Source organism: Eubalaena glacialis, chromosome 9 (assembly GCF_028564815.1).
Source record: "Eubalaena glacialis isolate mEubGla1 chromosome 9, mEubGla1.1.hap2.+ XY, whole genome shotgun sequence".
In the NCBI taxonomy this organism is placed as follows: domain Eukaryota; kingdom Metazoa; phylum Chordata; class Mammalia; order Artiodactyla; family Balaenidae; genus Eubalaena; species Eubalaena glacialis.
In genome coordinates, this window is record NC_083724.1 from 30,094,540 (window position 1) to 30,120,029 (window position 25,490).

The following is a 25,490-nucleotide window of genomic DNA, read 5'->3' on the forward strand; positions in this document are numbered from 1 at the left end:
TGCATACATAGGCATAGATACACATTCATACATTCATATATAATTTTTCATGTTTTGTTTTGTATTTTTCATTTATATTCAATATTTTAATTACCATAAAACTTTAAAAATTCTTATGTGAATGTTTACTGTTCATTAACATGAACCTATCTTTTATATATATCTATTAGAGATAATGACATAGTGTAATTAATGGTTTATTTCTATTTGTCCTAGACTCTGATACTGTCATGTATTAAGTTTGCTTTATAACATTAAATTGAATTCACAAAATACATAGCATTTCTGAATTTACAGTTTGAATACTCAAAATATTGAATATTACAATAAATAAATATCTAATTATATAACCTATGCCATATTCCAAAACTATACTTTATTTTTCTTTTATTATGACTTTTAAAACATTACACAATTTGTAATTATAATTCAAATTGCAAAATGACACTTAAACCTTGATCTAAATATAGACAAGTTAGGACTCTTTATATTGAAAATAACAGAATACATAGCCCTAACTGGCATTAACAATACAGGGAATTTAGTGACTCATGTTACTTCTGGGTCTGGAATTATGCTTGATTTTATATGAAGCTGGATTCAGTGTTCCATAAAGCCAGTATGGTCCACATTTCTTCCCTTCTTCCCATCCTTTCCCCCTTCCTTCATTTCTTTTTCTTTTTATTCACTTTTTTGATATTTATCTTATTTATGGTGAAGTACACACATCTTAAGTATATAACTTGACTAATATTTACATTATGTATACAGCAGTGTAAAAACCTAGATCATGATGTAGACCATTTTTGGCATGCTCAGAAGTTTCCCTTATATCACCTCCCAGTCAATATTTCCTAAGACTCATACTGTAATCCTTACCATATAAGTTTAGTTTTCCCTGTTCTTGAACTTCATATAAATGGGATAATAGTGTATGTATTCTTTAGTGTCTGACTTTCTAGAAAGTCACTTTTAAAATGATCTCTTAATTTTACAAATAGATGACATATTCCTCACCCTCATTTTCTTTCATCTTTACAAAAAGGCTCATACTTGCTTCCTGCATTTCTTCATGCCATCAACCTTATGCTGTTTCTACAGTACATTGTTTCCTCTCTGTCTGCTTAATTGCCTTCTTCTCCTCCATTCATCCTCTAGAATAAAAATACTTTTAAAGTATAATCTCATCCACATTCTATCAAACATTAACTTTAACCCATCTCAAACCCTTCAAATATAGATACTTCCAAGGAGTTCCATTCTCTTTCTCCATGATCATTCCCAAGTGACACTCAAAAGCATTACTAAATCAATGAAAATCATTCTAAATCTTTTATATGTCTAGTTTTGATTCCTCACTCATAGCTGCAAATCCAACTTTCTAAGTGCCTGCTTCACATTATCACAAGTATTTTCTGATCATTTTTCAAATGTTGAACACTAGAATTACTACCTTCTCTTTCAAACCATCTTCAACTAATTTTTTTTGCCTTTGCAGATAATTGCACAAGACTTTCCCCAATATTAGAGGACTAGACCCTTGAGACTTTACACTTTTCTTATTCTCACATGTTTAAACAGTTGCCAAATCCTACAAACTCTTCATTTTAATGTATTTCACACATATTCTCTCTTTTCATTCTTAGAGCCATTACCCTAATTTACTCCTTTGTGACATTATACCTGGACTGTTTGAAGTAGTCTCCTGATTCCCTTTCTGAACACATCACACTCAGGCACATGCCAATTGTTATGTGTCAGAGTGTCTATACTATCAGTCACAAGCTCTCAAACTATTAAATTAAAACAGAATTAAAAAAAACAACCCAAGCTGCATTCAAGACTCCTTGTTACTGAGTTCATCTATAGACCTTGCAGCCCTACTTCATATCATTCATTCACTTACTTATGTTTTCATAGGTCTATTACCTTTTATCACAAGGAAGTAAACTTCAGAGGTAAAGATTTTTGCCTATTTTGTTCATTCTTAAATTCCCAGTCCCTAAAAGAGTGCCTAATACATGGTAAGTACTCATTAAGTATTGGTGAAAGAATGAGTGACTTGTTTTATAGTCAAATGGGAATACTTATTCCACAAACATAATGAATGCTTTCATTTTCCTATCATCGCTCAAGATATACACCCTAGTGTAATGACCTTTCTCTCTACTTTCACAGCATAAAGACACATAATTAAATATAGATCTCAACTGTATCAATTCTTTAAAGCTCTTCTTAATCACCCCAACTCAATGTTAGGTCTTTCTCCTTTAAATTCCCATAGCACTTTGCATCATTTTTAGAGAACCTATAATACTAGGCCCTTAAGACTCACTTGAAAAATTACTTGTCTTATTCTCCCTAAAAGACAGTATATTCTTTGAGGCCAGAAGCTGTGTTTTAGGTATCTTTAGAGCCTTAACATTTAGTGGAATAACATGTTAATGGCAAACATTCAATGCATATTTATTTAATTGGGCTAGGTATTATTTTATGTTCAACATAAATTTGGCAGAATAAACCAGTGTTTATCATGCATGTAAATGTCAAAGGACATTGTGCTTATTTTTCTTCCAACAGATTAATTTGTTTGTGTCTGCTAATAAACAATTTAACTACTATCCCTGGGAACTAAGGAAATACTAATTTTATAAATAGTTACCAGTGTAAACAACCTTTGTGACTTCATGTTTAACATAGTATTCATTATTTTTAGATAGAACTCAGTAAGGAAGAATTGTCCTATTCTGGAAAAAAATGTAACTCATGCTCTGCAAATATAAATGAAGTAGAGTTCATACTGTTAGCTAGTTTGAATTTCAGTTTGGATACTTAGCATGTTAATTTATACAAATGCATTCCAAATTAATGTGTCACATATCCAGCAGGTTTTGAGAAAGTAATGGGAATGAGTTCTTTGTTAGATTTATATAGTGAATATATAAATGCATAAATATAAAACCAGAGTGAAGAAAGAAGTTGTGGCATGACAGAATCCAGATAAAAATGGGAGCAGTATTCATTGATTCTGGAAAACTGCTAAAAATCCTCAGATGTTTATGGGTAAGACAAATATTAAATTGGTCTGGAAACTACAGTCCAGGTCAGTTTGAGAAGCAAAGGTTTTAAAATAAAACAGATCAGTATTCACATCCATGACCTGTAGATAAGTAGTGCCTACCTCCCAGAATGATTCAAAGATTCATTAGTAAAGTGGTTATTTAAAATTAAGCATGCAATTAATGTTAGTTTCTTCAATTTGAGGTGTTAATGGGAAACTTATGAGGAGTAAATGAGATAATGCAGTGGTTGTCAACATTTTAAAGTATAAAGGTTTCATATAAAAAGCAGTAGTGGATCCTCAATCCTTATATTACTCTTTTTTTGGCTTAATTTAAAAAAAAAAAAAAAAAAAAAAAACCAGGGAAAAGCTACTATGATTTGTTAAAGCTCTTAAAATGAATTTTTTTAAATTTATTACAGTACTTACATGACTTTGAAGAAGCAATAATACATATTGTTAATAAGGTGTTATTTTTCCAGCCAGTGAGTATTTTCCCTAATAATAGGATCAACCTAACATATCAAGCAATTCAATGCTAAAGTGTTTTTTCAGAAGAAGCTACAGCTTTTATTACGGTCATTCCTATGAGTCCTCCCACTCCTGGGTTAAAACCTTCTCTTTCCAAAGAGATCTAGGATAATCATTTACCATAAGTCGTGAGTTAGGCAACAGTAAGTGAATGAACATGGCTGTTGTTGATAATGCTGGTAATGATAATGCTTTCAATGAACCCTCCAAAAGTTCACTCACACACACACACAGTTAAAACAACAATGTAATTTCTCATTAAAGGGAAACATTTACATTTCACAAGCAATGGACCTCCAGTGTGGCATCTCGAATATACTAAATGCCACTGATAATTTAAGGGTTTGGATTTTTATTTCCACATGTCGTTCTTTAAGTCAGCTGCAGATTAATTTGGCTGGATGCCCATAAGTGAGAGAAAAAAGAAAATCACAGCTTAAAATATTTCCTTTATAATGACATTTTGTCAGCTGATTAATCTTTTCTGTTACACAGCTAAATAACACCATATGTTAGCCACGAGTTTATTGCTATAAGATGCAAGAAAGATCTACCCCATGATAAATGATTTGGATATTTTTTAGCTGAAAGTGAAAGGGAGAAAAATGCTGTTGGAATCTTGTTTCCAAAATCATTTAGGTAGTTTGAAATATATGAAATATATCATAGAAATGAGTGTGTCTTCAGAGATCAGAGCAATGTTTTATAAGTTAGGCCTTCTGAATTAAGCCCATATGGGAAAACACAACTTTCCTTTAAATCTATGTGGATTATGTTGGCAGAGTGAGACACTCTTTCCAACACTAGCTACTTGAAATTTAATTAAATACTTATGATGTTTAAACAACAACAAAAATTCAAAATACGTTTTTGTTTGATTGTCTATTAAAGCCAAATGAAGCTTGAGAATTCATTCTACTATTTTATTCTCCAGGTACTTTGTATTTAAAACACAAACAGTAGTAACCACAATATTAGAGCAAAAGAAAAAAAATGATAGTAGATTGAAATTTATTTTTCTAGTATATTATTTTATTTGATTCAGTGAAATCATTCAAAGTCATTTATTGAGTGCCTACTGTGTGCCTACTATTTTAAAAACAGATAAGACGTGCCCTCACAAAAAATTATACTCGTTAGGGAAAATATACTATGAATGAATGAAGAAATATCAGTATAATATAACATGATATAATATTACCCAATAATTACTAATGACTTCAAAATAGATTAGTACCATAGGAATTTTAAATAATGAAATTGAAGTATACAAATGCTACAAGAATCAAAATTAAGGATGAAAAAAGTGAAATAAAATAAGAGTTAAATAGCCCAGAAAATTCATTCTTCCATTCTACCCAATAGACATATAAGACACATAAACTTTTCTCAGTTTCTTAGTTTAAGCAACATGCTGTGCTGAGTGTATTTCTATTATGTACATAGATACATTTCATATTATCTGTAAAGGGAAAAGCTATATCAACATTAATTCATTCACTTGTTTACTCACTACTTCATTTATAAATTCAGTGGACATGTATTTAGTGGGGTCAATATAGTGTAAGATAAAAGTTTGTATTCTGGAGTCGTACTGTCTGGCTTGAAACTTGGCTTGACTTTTTATTGGCTGGTGCCCTTAGTTCCTTTAACTTCATAATAAGAGCATATGACATAGAATTTTGAGGATTAAATGAGAGAACACATGGTACGGCAGGTACATTCTAAAGCAGCCCCCAATGAATCATGCCCTTATGAAATCCCTTCACCTTGAGTATGGGTAGAATCTCTGACATGTTCCTAAGCAGAAGAATATGGTAAAATGATGGAATGATACTCCCATGATTACATTTCCTTAAAGAGGACTCTGTCTTATCAGACTGTAAAGAGAGAATCACTTTGTGACCGTAAAGAAGGAAACAGCAATGTTGTAAACTGCAATATGGAGTCACATGGTAGGAACCTGTGGGTGGCCTCGAGGAACTGAGGGCAGCTTCCAGCCAACAGCCATTAAAAAGCCAGGGTTCTAAGTCATGCAGCTACAGGAAACTAATACTACCAACAAATTAAGTGAGCTTGGAAGCAGTTTCTTCCCTAGCTAAGTCTCCAAATAAAGATACACCTTGACTACAGCCTTGTGAGACCTTCAACAGAGAACCCCATTTAAGCTGTGCCCAGACTTCTGATCTACAGAAACTATGAGATAACAAATGTGTGTGTGTGTGTGTTTGTGTAAGCCACTAAGTTTGTGGTAATTTGTTATGCAAGAAAAGAAAATGGGTTTTACATGGAAAGGGCTTAGAATAATACCCTAAATAAGTAAATGACTCAATAAGTTATAGCTTTTTAAAATCATATACTCCATGACCCAGGAATTTGACTAGTCACTTTTAAAAGAGATGGAGAAAATATGGTACTTACATTCTTGGAGTCTATTGTCAGAGACAAACATAAAGAGATGCTGATACAATGTGGAGCTGTTGCTTGAATGGAGGGAAGCATGGCTTCTTCTGGGAGTACCTGTAAATGCAACAGAACACAGACTGGGGTGATCAAGGAAGGCACGCCAGAGAAGTTGATGTCTAAACAATTCTTAAGTGATGATTCTCTCTTTCTATCACACATTTAATTAATTAGTTTCAATGTATTTCTTCCAACAGAATATAAACTCCCTGAATTCCTAGTGCCTAAATGAATGCCTAGCATATGGTAAGTGCTTAATATTTATTTGATTAATGAATTCCAAGTCAATCAAATGGGTAAATTTGCAGAGGGTCACAAGGAAATCAGGCAAGAAGGATATATTAGGAAGAAGGAGTGGCATCTGCAAAATCTTTTTTTTTTTTAGCCGCGCTGTGCAGCATGCAGGATTTTAGTTCCCTGACCAGGGATCGAACCCATGCCCCCTGCATTGTGAACACAGAGTATTAACCACTGGACCACCAGGGAAGTCCCAGCATCTGCAAAATCCTGGTGGTCAAAGGGGCACTGTGTCCTGATAGCCACCAAGTCCTTTTTTCTCAAAAACTGTCTCACTGGAAGGACAAAATACTATACTGTAGTCAATGCCTGGATGCCCATGCATGTCTGCAAACACATGTACAACAAAGTATTGATGTATTTCCACCCTCACTCATGACATGTCATATGTTACCAGATGACAGGAATTACCCAGATGCTTATGATCTTTGAGAGTCCAATAAAGATTAGACTTATATTCCTTGGAAAGATTAAAAATCTATGCAATTTGGGGGATCCACATGGACTTTAGGTCAGTTCTAGGGCTTCTCAAGGATAAGCTCTAGACATTTTATCTTCAGTACACACACACACAAAACCCATTGAAAGATCTGGATTTTTTTCTCTTAGTTATCACTTCGTTCCTCCCTTCTATCTATCATGCATCATTAAGCTAATAGGCCAATACAAGTACTTCATATAACCTACATTGTCAATAAGGGCAAAAGTTAAAAGCTTAGAGGTTGTAATTTCCTTGAACTGTTTACTAGATACAGAAATAATGAGGGATAATGTTGCTTTGTTAAATACAGCATAAAGTTAAAACACGCAATATTTAAACCCAGAATTTTTCTCCAATTGAGCAATCAAAATCCATTATTCAAAATTTTCTTTAGGTCTGAAATCCAGGATGTCTTTAGACTGTACCCTATACTAGTACACTGAAATCCTTCTACGTTAGAGATATGCTATGTTTCAGAAACATATTTTTGTCAATAATTTACTCTAATGGAGAAAATCTCTTAATTCAAGTCCTTCCACCTAACAGGAGGGTTAAAAAATAATTGCAGACCAACTGCCTAAGTAAAACAGTCACAAATCTAAAACCACTGAGAGATCAGTGGACAGTCATTATATAAGTATATTTTGTATGGAATTTATATCATTTGCAATAGGGATCTGAAAGTTCCTATATGAAACACAAGGAGTATAAGTCTTTAAAGACCAAAAGAATTACCAATCATGTTTTAATCTTACTCACTATAGGTTTAATCAATGATGCATAAAGTATGAGTATCATTTTGAATACTAAATTGTATAAGTATCATAGTGTGAGGTACAAATCAAATACCAATTATCTTATTTAGAAATATTTAATAAAGGCTACATTGTAAACTTAATTAAAATTTTACACAACAGCAAAATAATTTACATTAAAAATATATACGTAAATAACCAAACATAAAGGATTTTTAGTCATCATTGCTATTACAGCTGTTATTTTTATTTATGGTATAAAATTAAACTTTTCCCATCTCAGGACCTTGACTAGGCATTTCTATACACACTAAGAAAAGATTAGTGTATATAGAGACAAGATTGCAGCCCTCTCTCTGCCATCCATTTTTATCTCCACTCTTTGCCCTTTCCAAGTGGAAGGCATGGAAATCCACGCAACCTTTAGGATTTTAACACCTGAAGTACATGAGCTGCTTCCAGCACTGGTCATCTGCCTATCTGAGGCGGAAGAAGCCCTGATGTGTGGCATTTGCTATTTCCATAGTGTATACTTCCACAATGGCTAATTTCAAGATGCCAAATTATTTAATAATTATTGGCAACATTTCTGAATATTTAACAGTCAGCTCTTGAGAGTCATTAGGAGCCTGCAGGAGCCTGACACAGCACACCACCAGGTAGAATCAAGTGCTCTGTGGAGGGAGTTTGGAATATCTAAACAGTAAAATGTGGGAAGACAGTAGCAGGTCATGAGGAAAAAGGAGGTTGGGCAAGCTCATTGAGGAGGCTAATTGTCATATCAACAAATTGGCATTTGTTTGAAAAAAATAAGAGCCACGAAAGGATTTTAAAAGATGTGACAAGGTCAGATTTGCTAATTAGAAAGATCATTTTGACAGTTATGTGGAATTCAGGTTAGTAAAGATGAGTCTAGAGACAGAAAGACAACTTAAGTGCCATCAAACATGATGGAAGAAAGACTAATTTAAAAATTTTATTAGTGAAGTGCAGTGGAGAAGATTGTCCAGAATTACTGTTCAACATTCAAGGCCTCATAAATTCTCTGTTTCCTGGCACTGATAGTTTTCCTTTCCCCTCACCCTCCTTGTTAGATATCTATTATTTCTGCTTATAAAATATTTTGATAATGGGGAAGAGCTCAACAAAACAGACTAATTTAGACACAGTGACAAGGAATTTTAATAATGAGCAAAGACATAATTGATGGGGCAGGAAATGCAATCTGAAAAGGTCTCAGTGAAGGGCTAGGAGGAGGTGTCAGTGAAGCCTAGAGGAAATCTGGTCTACAGACACTGACATTTTCAGTGTTGAGCCCAGGGAGACATGATAATATGGGCCTTGGACTAGATCTGAGGTTGAATTCCAGATCCCAGAATTCCTACTGAGAGCAAATAATCAGCACATTCCCAAGTGTATGGAGATAGCATTCCAATTAGAGGAGCCAGTTACTAGAGGTACAGAAATGGTCAAAAGAAACAAAGCAATTAGGAAAACCAGACCAAGACTCTGGTAGAACCAGCAATACAGCTGACTTGATGCACATATATTCAGTACTTGAGCTCAGGGTTAAGTAAAGTCCTGCTGAAGAGGAAAGGTTTGTTCTCACTCTCTGAGTTGAGTCTGATGCTGCATGTTTCAAGACTGTCCAAGTGATACCAGATTCAGAAATTTTTGAATATAAGAACAGAGAGCTAGCTAGACTGATTAGTACAACACCATCCTTGATAAAAGGAAGATTTTTAGTTTCACAGAATATACATTCCTTCCCAAAGCTTACTCTATGGTAGGATCTAATTACTTACAAGGGCATCACAGAAGTAGAAGAAGTATCATTTACTAGAAATTTTGAGATGTGTATCTTTTTTATACTTCTAAAGAGGATTTTTAAAAGGACTATGCTTTATCATGATATACAGAGTTTTTAGTTATTAGGAAAATCTTATATTCATGAGCACGAATGAATATATCAACACTATATAGTATATGATAAGGAGGATATTTTCAAATGATTTCAAATTTCCATTGCATAATAAAAATCAATAGTTATAATGATTTAAATATTAATGGATTCTAGAGTAGTTTTAAAGTAGTACTAAAATTAAATTCTACCAATCACAGATGATATTTTCTGATTAATATAAATGAGAAATTAAAAATGGAATTCATATACACTCAACAAAATGTAGCAGTGGATTTGAAAAAAGATGGCTGAATCTTTATGCCTTTTTATTTAATATTTCTGACTTTGACAACTTATGACAATACAACTGTAATTAGAATACTGATAAATAATTGGTGAAACATGTTCTAGATAGATGAGTATCATTTTGAGAAGATGAGTGTCAGGTAATTCTGTATGGTGATTAGTATGTAGCTGATCACCATAATTTTGGATTATGAAAAATTATCTTATAAGTTATAATGATGAATAGTTACAATGGTGTTACCATGTTGTTAAAAACAGCTAAGTAATATTCAATGCCATATTAAGTAGATATTTATTAAGAATATATTACGTATCATACATCAAATATAAAGTTCTAGCATTTGCAGATAAATAAGAGAAAAATCTGCCTTGATGTTATAAACCTCACATGTTAGTAGAAACAAATATGAAAAAAATTAATATAATATGGAAGGGCTCTCTATAGTACATGAGGCTTTAGGCTTGAGTGAAAGGAGTAGTACAGTGTAGGAACTTCAGCAGAGTGTAGGGAAAGGAGATGCAAGAAAGTGAGATCTTAACACTAGTTCCAGATTTATGGATTTTCCCCTTTTATACGGTGTGGTTTACTTTTCTATACTGCATTACCTTTCTATATTGCATTTCAGTCTTGAACAATATTTTTCAGAGAAGTCTTGCTTAACCCAACAACACTTGCTTAAATTTCTTTGCTACAGAATTTCTTTTTTTTGTAGCACATATCACAGTTTAAATTAATTAATTACAGTTGGGAAAATACTGAGATGTTGACTGCATTAGTGTGATTAAAAATTAATTTCCTAATTCAAAATGGAACCAAGAGCAGGTTCTTTCCCTCTGGGTTGGATCTTATCTAGAGAACAGAGACACAACATCTCTGAGGACAAGAAAACCTCGGAGTTTTAATGCCACCACCTGCATATGCCCTCCCACACTGAGACTTAGTTGGAGAGGAAGAAAAGGATCCTATGCCCAGAGAAGAGAAAGGGCTGCTAGGACTCCTCACCACCTAGACCTGTATATGGCCCAGGTTGATGGTGAAGAGAGGAGCAGATGTCATTTAAGCAGGTAGGACTCAGAGGAATGCTTGGGCTTTCTCATCTGCTCAGGGCAGTTTCCAGCTGACCTGACAATAAAAAGACATTTAGTGGTGTTTATAATCTCAGTGTTCCAGAGAGAGGAGGGAAAGGTTCTTTATTTTATGCCTCTTATTTGAACCCTTATGTGATAGTAACTCTATGTAATAATAATTCTTTAAAATTATACAGCTTAAAAGCAAATATACTCTTATACAGCTCTTGTAAGAAAAAAAAAATGAGTCAGCACATTAAAATAATGGCATAAAATTACTCATGATTTAGGGTGTGCAATCTTCAACTAATTACAGGGAAAATTTGTGTTTCTATAGTAAGAAAATATACTACAAGATGGCATTTGCTTGGAGGATCCAAGAACCCCTAAACAAGGAATATTTCCTAGGATCCCTAACAATATAAACATATTTTCTCTCTTTTTATACACTCTAATTCCAACACTCTCCTCTTTCAGGTTCCCCCTCCCTCATTTAAGCAGAAGGTGGCTTTGTCTTCAGTGCCTTTGAGGATAGGGTAAGTGTGAGTAGCTAGCAATTCTGTAATTCCTAAATACTATTAATTTCTAGAAGCCCAAACTAAAAAAAAATAAAAATTTAAAGCAAACAACAACAATAAACAAAAAAAAAAATATGGCAGGTTAAAGGGTGGAGAGAAGATGAAGATTAATTAGGGACACAAATAACTGGTAAAAACATGAGAAGAAATTTCCAGGCTAGAAAGAGATACACATATATTGTTTTTCCCATCCTAGAATACAGATTGATATATTTCTCACAGGTATGAGTTTGTCCACTATTATCCATACATATTACATAGTAATATGCATTCTTTTTATTCAATATATTGACTATACTGTACAATTTAAAATATAGGCTGTATGTTCCATAAAATCATATAGAAGATATATTTTTATATCTCCAGGGTCTATCATATTGTTTGGCCCACAATATGTGCTCAACAGTGTCAGCTGAATGAATAAGTTTTTCTTGTTTTCATCAATAATAAATATAATATTAAAGAATAAAGATATTATTCTGGATCTTGTCCAGCAACATGACAAAGTTTGGATCCATCAGCTCTCGACATTCCTTTTCTGGCTCTGTTGCCCCTACTCCTAGAATTCAGCTGGGTAGATATCCAGAGGAAATGAAATGACAGGGTCTCAAAAAGATATTTGAATTCCTGTGTTCATTAAACCATTATTCACAATAGCCAAGATGTGGGAAAAACCTAAGTGTCTATCAACAGATGAATGGATAAAGAAAATGTGGTGTATACATATGCAATGGAATATTATTCAACCATAAAAAGAAGGAAATCCTGTCATTTATGACATAGGTAAACATGGAAGGCATTTGTTTTTCTCTGTCTGGCTAAGTGAAATAAGCCAGATAGAGAAAAACAAATAGTGCACAATCTCATTTATATAGGGAAGCAAAAAAGGCAAATTCGTAGAGGCAGAAAGTAGAATGGTGGTTGCCAGAGGCTAAGGGATGAGAGAAATGGGGAGATTTGGTCAAAGAACACGTATGTTCAACTGTAAGACGAATAAGTTCTGGGGATCAGAACATGCATACATGTATACCATGCACAGCATGGTGACTCTGGTTAAATAAACTGTATTGTACACTTGAAATTTGCTAAGAGAGTAGATCTTAAGTGTTCTCACCACCCCCTTCCCCAATGGTAACTATGTGAGCTGATGGATGTGGATCATTCCACAGTATACATGTATATCAAATCCTCACATTGCATACCTTCAACATATACAATTTTATTTGTCAATTATACCTCAATAAAGCTGAGGGAAAAAGGAAAATGACAAGCAAGTGTGTGATTCTGAGTGTATGGAGTAAAAGTTTCTTACTGTATAAATCGAGCCATGCTTTTTTATTAGAACTTATACTGAGTTATCTCAATTAATTGAGTTCTACTGCTTGCATAGAGAAAAAATCAAAAGAAATCAAGGGATTCATGCTACAAGTAATATGCAGAAAAAAATTTATACTTAGCCTCAAGAAGTATTAAAGAAAGAGTGGAAATCTAGATAGACTGCAGGTTATGAAACCCAGGAAAACAAGCAATGCAGTATTTTTGTTAAGCACTACGATGTGCACTTCATATGTTCTAGGTAATTTAATTTTCATTACAATTGTCCGTACATGTTTATTGTTATGGAAATTCTCTAAGGTATACCCTTAAGATACATATTAATTAAAAAAGAAAGCAAGTAAAATGTACACTTTCTTGTAAACAGAACATTTTTAATAAAAAAGTTATAAAATGTAAACATTTTCTTGTAAAAATATGTATTTATATATTATATATATTTATAAATATATTTTTTACATACAAAATATAGTATAAACTCTTTCTTATAAAAAAGTTATAGAATATTTGTATCTCTTTACATAGACAGATATCCTGAATGTGAACCCAAAATTACATTGGAGAATGGAGTGAGACTGGGAGTTAAAGAACATATTGACTTTTATATTTCAGTTGAAACATAATGTGGGTTATGCTTAATGTGGATTCACTCCAATAACTGGGAGTTAAAGAACATCTCAACTTTTTATATTTCAGTTGAAGTGTAATGTGAGTCTAAAATCAGGAAAAGTTTTTTGAGAATTAAAACTTGTAAACATACTTGAGGGGCATTTCAAAGGAAGAGACAAAAGCATGCCGCAACTAAAGATCCTGCGTGCCACAACTAAGACCGGGCACAGCCAAATAAATAAATAAATAAATAAATAAATAAATGAATAAATAAATAAATAACGGAAGTGAGACATGAGGGAGAGGAAGTGATCAATGTTGATTCCAAAGTTGTTTTTTTTTTCTCTCTCAGAAGGAAATGATGTTGATTTCAATGACAGATAAAGTTTGAAGTGGGACCCATTTTTCTTTTTTTTAAAATGTTGCTTGATCACCTTAATAACCTGGATATCCAGGAAGTAATGTGAAATTAATTCACATACAGGAAGATGACCAAAGATGGATTTATGGATTTGGAGTCCATCTGAAAAGAGATGTTTAATGAAAAGATGAGCTGAATGGGATTGCCTGGGGAGAGTATGTAAAGTGAGAAGAGGAAAGGAGAGAGGGTAAAATCGGATTTTATAGCTTCATTTAATCAGTGGCAAATGAAAAGCATCAAGAAAAGGAGTATAAAAAGTATCCAGGAGATGTGATTATTTAAAATAGTGTAGTCACTATTCAAAGGAAAAAAATTCTAAGGGAAAAAAATATTGACTAATGGTAATAAATTTTGAAAGGAGTTTTAGGACTTAAACAATTTAATGGAATTTTTATGATCGTGTTGGCTTTGAATGAACAGTTTCCATAGCAAGTCATCAATGTTCTGTACTTCTACTATGTGATAGGCTATATGTTATTTTCTGGAGATAGAGATGTAAAGAAAACAGTCCTTGTTCTAGGAGCCCCTTATCCAGGAAGAGGAAAGCATATCAACAGTTACATGATTTGGAAGTCATATGGCAGGATGATGGATCCTGGGGTAGTCTGTGAGTATATGGTAGAAACAGGAGAAAGGGAATCAGCAAAGATTAGGTTTGAAAGGTCAGCCCTGGTCAGGTGTTAATAGCCTTAAATTAATTTTCACAAAATTGAACTTTTCTTTAAGCAAGGGTGAAAAGGCCTTTGGGATAAATTTTGGAACAACCAAATTTATATTTTAGGAAGATAACGCAGACTGGCGTGTGAATGCCAAATGAGAGGGGGCGGAGCTTAGAGGCAGGCTATCGGATAGGGGATACTGCAGTAACTGCATTAGAGGGAAATGGTCAGGACTAAGGATAATTTGTGGAAATTAAAATGGTTACAGGAATTGGGGAATGGTAAGAAGAGATGCAAAAGCAAATTAATAAATAGAATTAACAGGACTTGGTGACTAATGTTACGTGAAGTAAAAGTGTTAATGCAAATTTCTACATTATATCCTTTTTGGGAAGTAGGTTGTGATAAATACTTAACATCTGAATAGATTCTATACAAACTACTCATACCACTTTATTATTTCTCTATTGTGAAAATTTTTGAATAGTGGACTTTTATAGAATGTAGAGTTCTGATTAAAACATGGCATCGTTCGGGTATTTAAGGTGGTTATTTTAGAAAGACAGTGTTTTCCAAAATATATTATTTTCCAAATGTCAAAGGAAAACACACACACAAACATATGCATACAAACACACACATAAAATAATTTTTCCAGAGTTTATATAAATTAATATCTATATGAAACATAAGAAAATGATGTATGCATTTATTTTTTTCTCATCATTATGTAATAATAGGCTTTAAGAAACAGGGAGAACTGTAAGAAGTTGTAGGAAAGCCTCTCTGATGTGTGAATATATAGGCTGCATTTGTGTTTTGGTGCCCTATCAACACACTCAGAGCATTTCAAAGTAAAATGAATTTGGAAATTCAGTTTATCAGGTAGTATATTTCATATAATGCATAGCTTGATGTAAAAGAGTGCCTTGCTAGTGTTGATTAATGGATTAATTTTAACCAGCAGAACTGAACCTGCAATTAGTTATTAATTTTTCATTCATGAATTTAAATACCTTATATGGGTCAGGCAATATTTTAGAAATAAAAAGGATAAAATGTAGTTGATGAAGTCCAGGAAACAACTTTAGCTGGAAAAGAGAATAAATACTAATATAATTATAGGAAAGTGGTAATAAATAAAATAGAAGTAAATAAATTGCAACGAGAAGCAAAAGAGGTACTGTTTGATTTTGCTTTGAGAAATGTTTGTGGCTTTAAGGGCCAGATGTTCATTTTTATCCTGCTGGTACAGCTGGTAAAGGTCAATTTGATATTAAGGTAAACTAAAAGGACTATAATATATTTTCCATAATTTTCACCTTTTACCACTGTTCCAAGACACTTGTTTTCCCTTCCGTTTCTTAATTGTTTCAAGATGGTATATTCACCAGCCTCCTGATACTTAACTTGTCCAGAGTGAACTATAAGAGGCAGCATGATGTGTTGGAAAGAGTACCTTTGTTGGAGGCAGGTTGTGGTAAACATTAAACCAGATAATGTATTTAAAATATCTACCTGACACTTAGAAGCACTTACAGGCATAGAAATGGGTATTTTCATCTCCATCATAGTCATTCTGCTTTCAAATTAATACCTATACACACATTTCCATACCACGATCATGTTTGTCCTTAGTGCATAAAATGCATTTTTAGTATCTTCTCTCAATTCACTTACAATCTTTTCCTAACTTCTACTAATGTTTTCTTACTATTCTCTTCTTTAAATTTTACTCAATAAACCAGAACTTTTGTCTCTAATGCTGATGAAAACGACAGAGTACAAATTATCTTAGTATATACTCTGAGTAAACTGCTTAATAGAAACTTCTAACAAATTCAGTATAATTATTAAATAGGACCCACACAGAATAAAAAATTCACATGGTTCAAATGAAGAGACTTCAGTGAAGGATTTTGGTAGGTTTCAGGGAAAAAACGAGGGAGACTGTATCACCCAAGATTAACAGAAATGGGAAACTGTTACTACTTTTAAGGCTGATGGGTCAGGAGGATGATAAATTATTATTCCACCTCAGTGAGAGCTGAAACCTTAGAGAAGGGGGCCATCTGATAGAAATCATAATCGATTGGCAGGAAGCCAATCTGGAGAAGATTCTCTTCTCTCTCTCCTCTGACTCTCTCTGATCTTTTGCTAGTGTCTCCCATTGACTAAACCAAATAGTAAACAACTGACAAGGGGACCCAATGAAGTGGGCTGGAATCATCCTTCCCAGGCACAGAGCAGGGCAGAGAAAATGGACATGGATCAGAGTGGTAGAGCAGGAGAGAATTACCACCAACAGCAATGCGATGAAAATTTCCGACACTGTTACTCTGAAACTCATTATTCTCCAACATTCCTCTGAGTAACTAATATTATATAACTCTTTAAACCAACTCTATGAAGTTACTATTATTTTTAGCTTCAGGTGAGGAAGTTGAGGGACAGAGACTAAGAAATTCATCCAAATTTATGTAGCATTTTTTAGCTAGTAAGTTCCTGCAAATGCTCCTTCTCTCCAGGACTAAATTTTATTTGAATAATCTAAGGTAAAATTCTAGAAAACAGAATGTTGAGGATGGGAGTGACTTAGAATCTTAATGTAGAATTTTATAGAATATCTGTAAAATAAGGAGACTGACAACTAAATCTCAACTATGCAAGTCTTTTCTAAGGTCATTTTGTAAAAGACAAATCCAAGACCAGATTGCATTTTTTTTCTTTTTAACTTTCAAACAGTTCATATTTGTAAATCAAGAAGCTGCTTTTTTTGACTATAGGGATACCTGATTTAGTGTTGCATATAGTGATGTTAAATTTTTAAAATTACTTTTGATTTCTATTTCAGGAAACTGCTATTTTCTCATCTCAATACCTTCAAAACTGTGTATCCATACATATAGCACAAACATATCTCAGGTGTGCGATGGTACTTAGCTGGGATTTGGTCATTTAGCATAAGAGCAGATGGTAGTGAAATCTAGGTGCTGAAGTATATTATTACTGCCAGCAGAAAAATATGGTTTATTAATCAAATGACAGACCTTTCCATTCAATTCTTTCCCTTCTTTTCCAAAGTTTTGTTTTTTATATTTTTAATTCTTGGTGTCCACAAGTTACTTAAGAACTTCATACTTGAACTTCCAAAAAAATCTCATATTACAATGGGATACTTATGAATTTATTTTTCTTTTAGATATTTTATTCACTTTCAGATCTTAAAAAGGTACACGTTCACTGTATTAAATTTATAAAGTAGAAAAAAATATAAAAACAATGAAATGTGATGACCTTATAGAATATGTCTACTCAGTGATGGTAACTTATCAAGGATGATTGATTGCATTGACGGATGCAACTGGTGGCCTCCCAATATCCATGCCTTTTGCCCAGTAATATTTTAGGCTCCTTCACTCTTTGTTGATTCTTTCACAGATAGTCTGTGACCTGCTTTGGCCAATAGAATACAGTGGAGCAGATGGTGTGCTAGTTCTGAGTCTCTACCTCAAGAAGTCCTATGGATTTCTTTCCTCTCCCTTGAACTCCTGCCTTTGCCATGACATGAACACACTAGTCTGCTGGAGGATGAGATGCTATGTGAATCAGAGCTGCATAGCCCAGTAATCCCAGTTATCCCAGCCCAAGCCCCAGACATATGAGAAGGCTCAATAAAGGCAACCACAGATGACTTACCAGCTGAAGAATCACCAACTGACCCTCTAACTCATCTAACTCAGAAATGTAATAAATACTTATTGTTTTAAGACACTGGGTTTTGTCATTGTTTGTTTGTTTGTTTTAAAATTTATTTATTTTATTTATTTATTTTTGGCTTCATTGGGTCTTCGTCGCTGCATGCGGGCTTTCTCTAGCTGTGGTGAGCAGGGGCTACTCTTTGTTGCGGTGCCTGTGCTTCTCACTGCGGTGGCTTCTCTTGTTGTGGAGCATGGGCTCTAGGCTCGCGGGCTTCAGTAGTTGTGGCATGAAAGTTCAGTAGTTGGGGCTCGTGGGCTCTAGAGCGCAGGCTCAGTAGTTGTGGCGCACAGGCTTAGTTGCTCTGTGGCATGTGGGATCTTCCCGGACCAGGGATGGAACCTATGTCCCTTGCATTGGCAGGCGGATTCCTAACCACCGCGCCACCAGGGAAGTCCCTGTCATTGTTATGCAGCATTATTTTTGTTGATAATGGATACACGTATATGTGTACCAACATCAACATTTATGTGCATGTTCACTATATCCACTTCCTATATGCACATTATATCTTTAACAGTAATGATGATAATAATCATTACAACAACTATTTCACTGCACTGAGTGCCTTCTATTGCTCTAAACTTATGTAGTTGTTTTACATATCTTTTTAATTACAATAAACTAATGAAGTACTTATTATCACCTTCATTTCACAAATGAGAAAACAGAGGTTCTGGGAAGTAAACAGACTTCTAGGTTAGTTCCAGTTACCAATTGCTGCCTCCACTTTTGTTGGAGACTCCCTGATAGTCCTACTCTGACCCGCCAATAGCAATGCTCATCTTCCTGGTCTCTGCTGACACTGCCACTTTCTATTCCCTCATCTATGATCCACTGAGTCAAGATTCTCTCACTTTGTTGCTAGGTGAGCTAGAGATCTGTTTCCATTCCCAATGTCACTGCTAACAGAACGGTTGGCATCCCTGACCTCAGAGCTCTAATGAGGTCCTCTTCTACTAAATTCAACAATGTTCTTACTCCACCAGATCTGAGCTGGAGATAAGGTGGCTTTTCTAGAACAAGACCTCTGTCACAGCTAGAAATGCTATTGACATTACTAATCCAGCTCCTCTGGGCCAGAGACCCTTGAGACACACATCAACCTTCTACCTTTTAATTTCTGCAAAGTGAAAATAGATAATTCTCTCTGGATGCATCATCTTAAGCTTGGGGTATGTATCTTCAGCAGAATAGCCTGGATCCAAAATGTTTATAGAAGTAACTGAGACACTATCTTATGGACATAAATCAGATATTTCTGCTCCCTGGTTCAACTGTTTACTGTCAACCTGAATTGGAGCTATGTCTCAAGAACAAGGCATGCAATATATGCAATCAGTACTGGGTATGACTAACGTTTTGGAAACTCAAACCTTAGGTCAGGAAACTCTAAGTGCCCCAGACCATGAAACATGTCTATGTATGCCAACATTTTATTTATTTTTTTACAAATTTTTTTCTCATGAGTCTTCTCAGTTCTTTTGTGTAACTACAGATGAAAATAACTACCTCGAAGAAGCAATGCCATCTCATTTCAAGAATGAAGCTTGATACAAGAAGGTAATGAAAATAAAAATCACCTAGATGTCTATACCCAATTATAAACACTCTTAATATCTTTCTGCCTCCTTTTATGTATCTTCTAAGCATATTCATTTTAAAAATATTAGTGTATCAAAAAATGTGATCATCCACAACAAAGTGGGCACTAGCAATGGAAATGTAGTAGCGAATGAGAGCTCCCCTTGCTTCAAGGACTTTCCACTATAGTAAGGGGAGACAGCAATGTGCTTGTTAACAAATTAGCAAATGAGAGAATATCAGATGTTGAAATGTTCTGTGTAGAAGTAAATGGTATAATATCATAAAGTGTGACCAGAGGAGCATGATGCTTTACTTGGTTCAAGAAGGTCTTAGAGAGAAGGTGTTATTTTGAGTAATTATGAGTTTCATAATATTCTCACTAATTATGTTAGAATGCAAGTTTATTTTTAAAAATTTTAATCATGTAAAGCTTAATAAATAAATAGTATATATACAACATATTGTAAGTTATGAAGTATTAAAAATGAACCCTTATGAACCCTCAACTTATTTAAGAAAAGAAGCAAAATCATTACTTTGGGTTTCTATTTCAGCATGCTGCTATTTTCTCACCTCAGCTAATACCTTCAAATCTGTGTTACCTATACAAGCACATACAGGTCTTAGAGGTATAAAGGTGCTTTGCTTGGACTCACTTATCGTACACTTTTGAATTCCTAACTTCCTTTCTTACCTGCTTATATCACTTGATTAATTATTCTAATCACCCCATGCTATACAGTCTCAATTCCTGTTACCCATTGTATAATCCTGTGAAAAAACCTCAGTCTGGGTTAAATCCAGTTCTCTGCCATTAATAGCTATTTTTGTGGTTGGAACAAAACAAATAAACATGTACCACGGTCTAACTTCAAAGTCATAATAATAACTTTACAGTGTCTGAAATGCTGCTCAACAATTACGCTGTATTTCTCTTGTCCATTCGCATTCTTCCTCACTCTTTCTCAATGAATTAACATCTTCTCTTCTCTGCTTAAACATTCCCCATGACCTCTCTGATACTCACTTTTTGTTGATGACATTACCTCCAATTTCACTGAGAAAAGAGAAGCAATCAGAAAAGATGTTCCTCAAAAGACCTGGCACCACAACAACTTACCCATGGACATTGGTGTCCAAATACTTTGCCTTTCCACTTACTACTATGAATAAAATGTGCTTTATGCAAAGGTCAACCCATACACCCATACAATAGATCCTATCTCCTCTCATCACTCTCTTTTCAGTTCATGGCTTTCATTTTTTTCTTATCACTTGAGAATCCAGCAACAACACAAAAAGTACATTTGTGTAGGACCAAAGTGTAAAGACTTCTCTGTTCTCAAAGCCCCAGTGTATCTAATCTGTCATTCTTCTAGAAGTACAACCCTTATGTGAGAACTTTCAACATTTAAAAAAAATTCCCAAAAACATGGCTTGTAAAAAGCTGCCTACTATTTCACAAGATAACATCAATATCTTATCCATTCAATTGTTAAATGTTTGGATTATTTTATAATTTTTCACCTTCATATATAGAATTGTTACATCCACATTCTTACAGATAAACATCCATATTTCCTAGTGATGAAATAGTTGAATCACTGGTTATGCACATTGACTGGCTTTTTACATATTTTGTCAAATCAACTTACAGAAAAGCTGCACCAATTTATTTATTTATTTAAATTTTGCCTATTCAATTAATTTCTTTTCCTCCTTTTGACTTCTAGGTTAATAATTTTATACAATCAGAATGTCAGAGAAAAAAGATCTTCTAGTCAAACCTCCTTATTGTACAGATGAGGGAGCTAAGGACCAGAAAGCACATCTTGGCCAAGATTACAAATCAACTTAATATCAAAGCTGAAATTCAAGCATACATATGTCTGAACTTAAAACCCCAGTTATTTCAAATTTACTGTGTTCTGGATGCCTTACCTAGAGCTTGGCACTTATTTTCACTTTTTTAAAAGTATACTTGACTTACAAAATATAAAACAGTGATTCAAAATTTTTACAGATTATACTCCATATAAAGTTATTATAAAATACTGGTTATATTCCCTGTGTTGTACATTACATCTCTGTAACTTATTTATTTTGTATCTAGTTGTCTGTACCTTTTAATCCCCTTTCCCTATTTTGCCCCTCTCCATACCCCTCACCCTATTGGTAACCACTAGTTTGTTCTCTGTATCTGTGAGTCTGTTTCTGTTTTGTTATATCAGTTTGTTTTATTTTTTAGATTCCATGTATGAGTGAAAATACATAGTGTTTGTCTTCTCTGTCTGACTTATTTCACTAAGCATAATACCCTCCAGATCCATCCATGTTGTTGGAAATGGCAAAATTTCATTCTTTTTTATGGCTGAGAAATATCCCATTGTATATACATATGCCACATCTTCTTTATTCATTTATCCATTGATGGGCACTTAGGTTGTGTCCATATATTTGGCTATTGTAAATAATGCTGCCATGAACATTGGGGTATGTGTAACTTTTTGAATTAGTGTTTTTGTTTTCTCATATATATACCCAGGAGGGAAATTGCTATATTGTATGGTAGTCCTATTTTTAATTTTTCAAGGCACCTCCATTACTGTTTTCCATAGTGGCTGTACCAACTTACATTTCCACCAACAGTGCACGTGGGTTCCCTTTTCTCCACATCCTCACCAGTGCTTGTTATTTCATGTGTTTTGGTTGATAGGGATTCTGACAAGTGTGAGGTGATATCTCATTGAGATTTTGATTTGTATGTCCCTGATGATTAGTGATGTTGAACATCTTTTCATGTGGTTGTTGGCCATTTTTATGTCTTCTCTGGAAAAATGCCTATTCAGGTCCTCTGCCCAATTTTTAATTGGGGTGTTTGGTTTTTTGTTTTGCTTTGTTTTGGATGTTGAGTTATATGTGTTCTTTATATATATATTTTTTGGATATTAAACCCTTACCACACATAGCATTTGCAAATGTCTTCTCCCATTCAGTAGGTTGCCTTTTCATTTTGTTGATGTTTTCCTTTACAGTGCAAAAGCTTTTAAGTTTGATTAGGTCTCATTTGTTTATTTTTGCTTTTGTTTCCCTTGCTTAAGGAGACAGATCCAAACAAATATTTCTAAGACCAAATGTCAAAGATTGTGCTGCCTGTGTTTTATGCCAGGAGTTTTATGATTTCACATCTTATATTTAGTTCTCAAATCCATTTTGAGTTTATTATTGTATATGGTGTGAGAAAATATTCTAATTTCATTCTCTTACATGTAGCTGTCCAGTTTTCCCAACACCACTTATTGAAGAGACTGTCTTTTCCCCATTGTAAATTCTTGCCTCCTTTGATGTAGACTAATTGACCATACATGCTTGGGTGGGTTTATTTCTGGGCTTTCTATTTTGTTCCATTAATGTGTCTTCTTTTGTGCGAGTACTACACTGTTTTGATTACTGTAGCTTCGTAATATATTCTGAAGTCAAAGAGCAGAATGCCTCCAGCTTTGTTCTTTTTTTCTCAAGACTGCTTTGGCTATTCAGCGTTTTTGTGGTTCTATACAAATCTTAGGCTCATTTATTCTAGTTCTGTGAAAAATGTCATGGGTATTTTGACAGGATTGCATTAAATCTGTAGATTGTTTGGGGTAGTATGGATATTTTAACAATATTAAGTCTTCCAATCCATGAACATGGGACACCTTTCCATTTATTTGTATGATCTTCAATTTCTTTCACAAATGTCCTATAGTTTTCAGAGTATGGATCTGGTAGAATGAGTTTGGGAATGTTTCCTCCTCTTCAATTTTTTGGGATACTTTGAGAAGGATAGATATTAAGTCTTCTTTAAATGTTTGGTAGAATTACCCTATGAAGCTATCTAGTCCTGGACTTTATTTTACTGGGAGCTTTTTGATTATTGATTCAATTTCAATATTAGTAATTGCTCTGTTGAGATTATCTAGTACATCCTGATTCACCTTGGAAGACTGTATGTTTCTAGAAATTTATCCATTTCTTCTAGGTTGTCTAATTTGTTGGTGTATAACTATTCATAGTATTCTCTTATGATCATTTGTATTTCTGTGATATCAGTTGTAACTTCTCCTTTTTCAATTCTAATTTTGTTTATTTTGTTCTACTCTTTTTTTTTCTTAATGATCCTGGCTAAAGGTTTATCAATTTTGTTATCTTTTAAAAAAACCAGGTTTTGGTTTCATCAATCTTTTCTATAGTTATTTTTTTTTCTTTTTTTTTTTGGTCTCTATTTTATTTCCACTCTGATCTTTGTTATTTCCTTCCTTCACTGACTTTGGGCTTTCTTTGCTCTTCTTTTACTAATTATTTCACACAGAAAGTTAGTTTTTTTGAGATATTTCTTGTGCTTGGGGTAGGCTTCTAATGCTGTAAACTTCCCTCTTAGAACTGCTTTTGCTGCATAGATTTTGGAAAGTTGTGTTTTTATTTTCATTTGTCTCAAGGTATTTTCTGATTTTCTCATTGACCCATTGGTTTTTCAGTAGCAAGTTGTTTGTCTCCATGTGTTTGTATTTTTTCAATTTTTCTTCCTGCAAATTGATTTCTAGTGTCATAGTATTGTGGTCAGAAAAGATGCTTGATATAATTTCTGTCCTCTTAAATTCATTGAGAGTTGTTTTGTGGCCTAGCATGTGATCTATATTGGAGAAAGTTTCATGTGCACTTGAAAAGAATGTATATACTGCTGTTTTTTTGATGGAATGTCCTATAGATATTTATTAAGTCTATCTAGTCTAATGTGTCATTTAAGGCCACTCTTTCCTTATTGACTTTCTGTCTGGATGATCTGTCCACTGATGTATGTGGGATGTTAAATTTCCCTACTATTATTGTATTACTGTTGATTTTTCCTTTTATGCATATTAATATTTGCTTTATATATTTAAATGCTCCTGTATTAGGTGCATATATGTTTACAAATGTTATATCCTCTTTTTGGATTAATCCCTTTATCATCATATAATGCCCTTTGTGTCTTTTATTATTGCTCTTGTTTAAAGTCTCCTTTGTCTGATATGAGTATTGCTGCCCTAGCTTTATTTTTGTTTCCATTTGTGTGGAATATCTTTTTCCACCCCTCACTTTCAGCTGTGTGTGTCTTTGGCTTTGAAGTGTGTCTCTTGTAAGCAGCATATAGATAGGTCTTGTTTTTTAATCCAATCAGCCATCCTATGTCTTTTAATTGGAGCATTTAGTCCAATGACATTTAAAGTTATTATTGATAGGTATGCATTTATTGATTTTTGTATGTATTTACTGCCATTTTGTTAGTTGTTTTATGGTTGTTTTTGTAGATTCCTCTATTCTATTCTCCTTCTTTTAGTTTCTTCACTTATGGTTTGATGATTTTTCTTTAGTGTTAGATTTGTGTTCCTTTCTCTTTTTGTGTATCTAGTGTAGCTTTTTGATTTGTGGCTACCATGGAGTTTATACATGTTGACCTATAACTATATCTACTTGTTTTCAACTGATAGTCATTTAAGTTCAAACATATTCTAAAACCTCTACATTTTTTACACCCTCCCACCACGTTTTGTGTTTTTGATGTCATATTTTACATTTTCTTGTCTATCCCTTAACTGTTTATTTAACATATAGTTGACTTAACATACTTGTCTTTTAACATTCATACTAGCTTATTTAA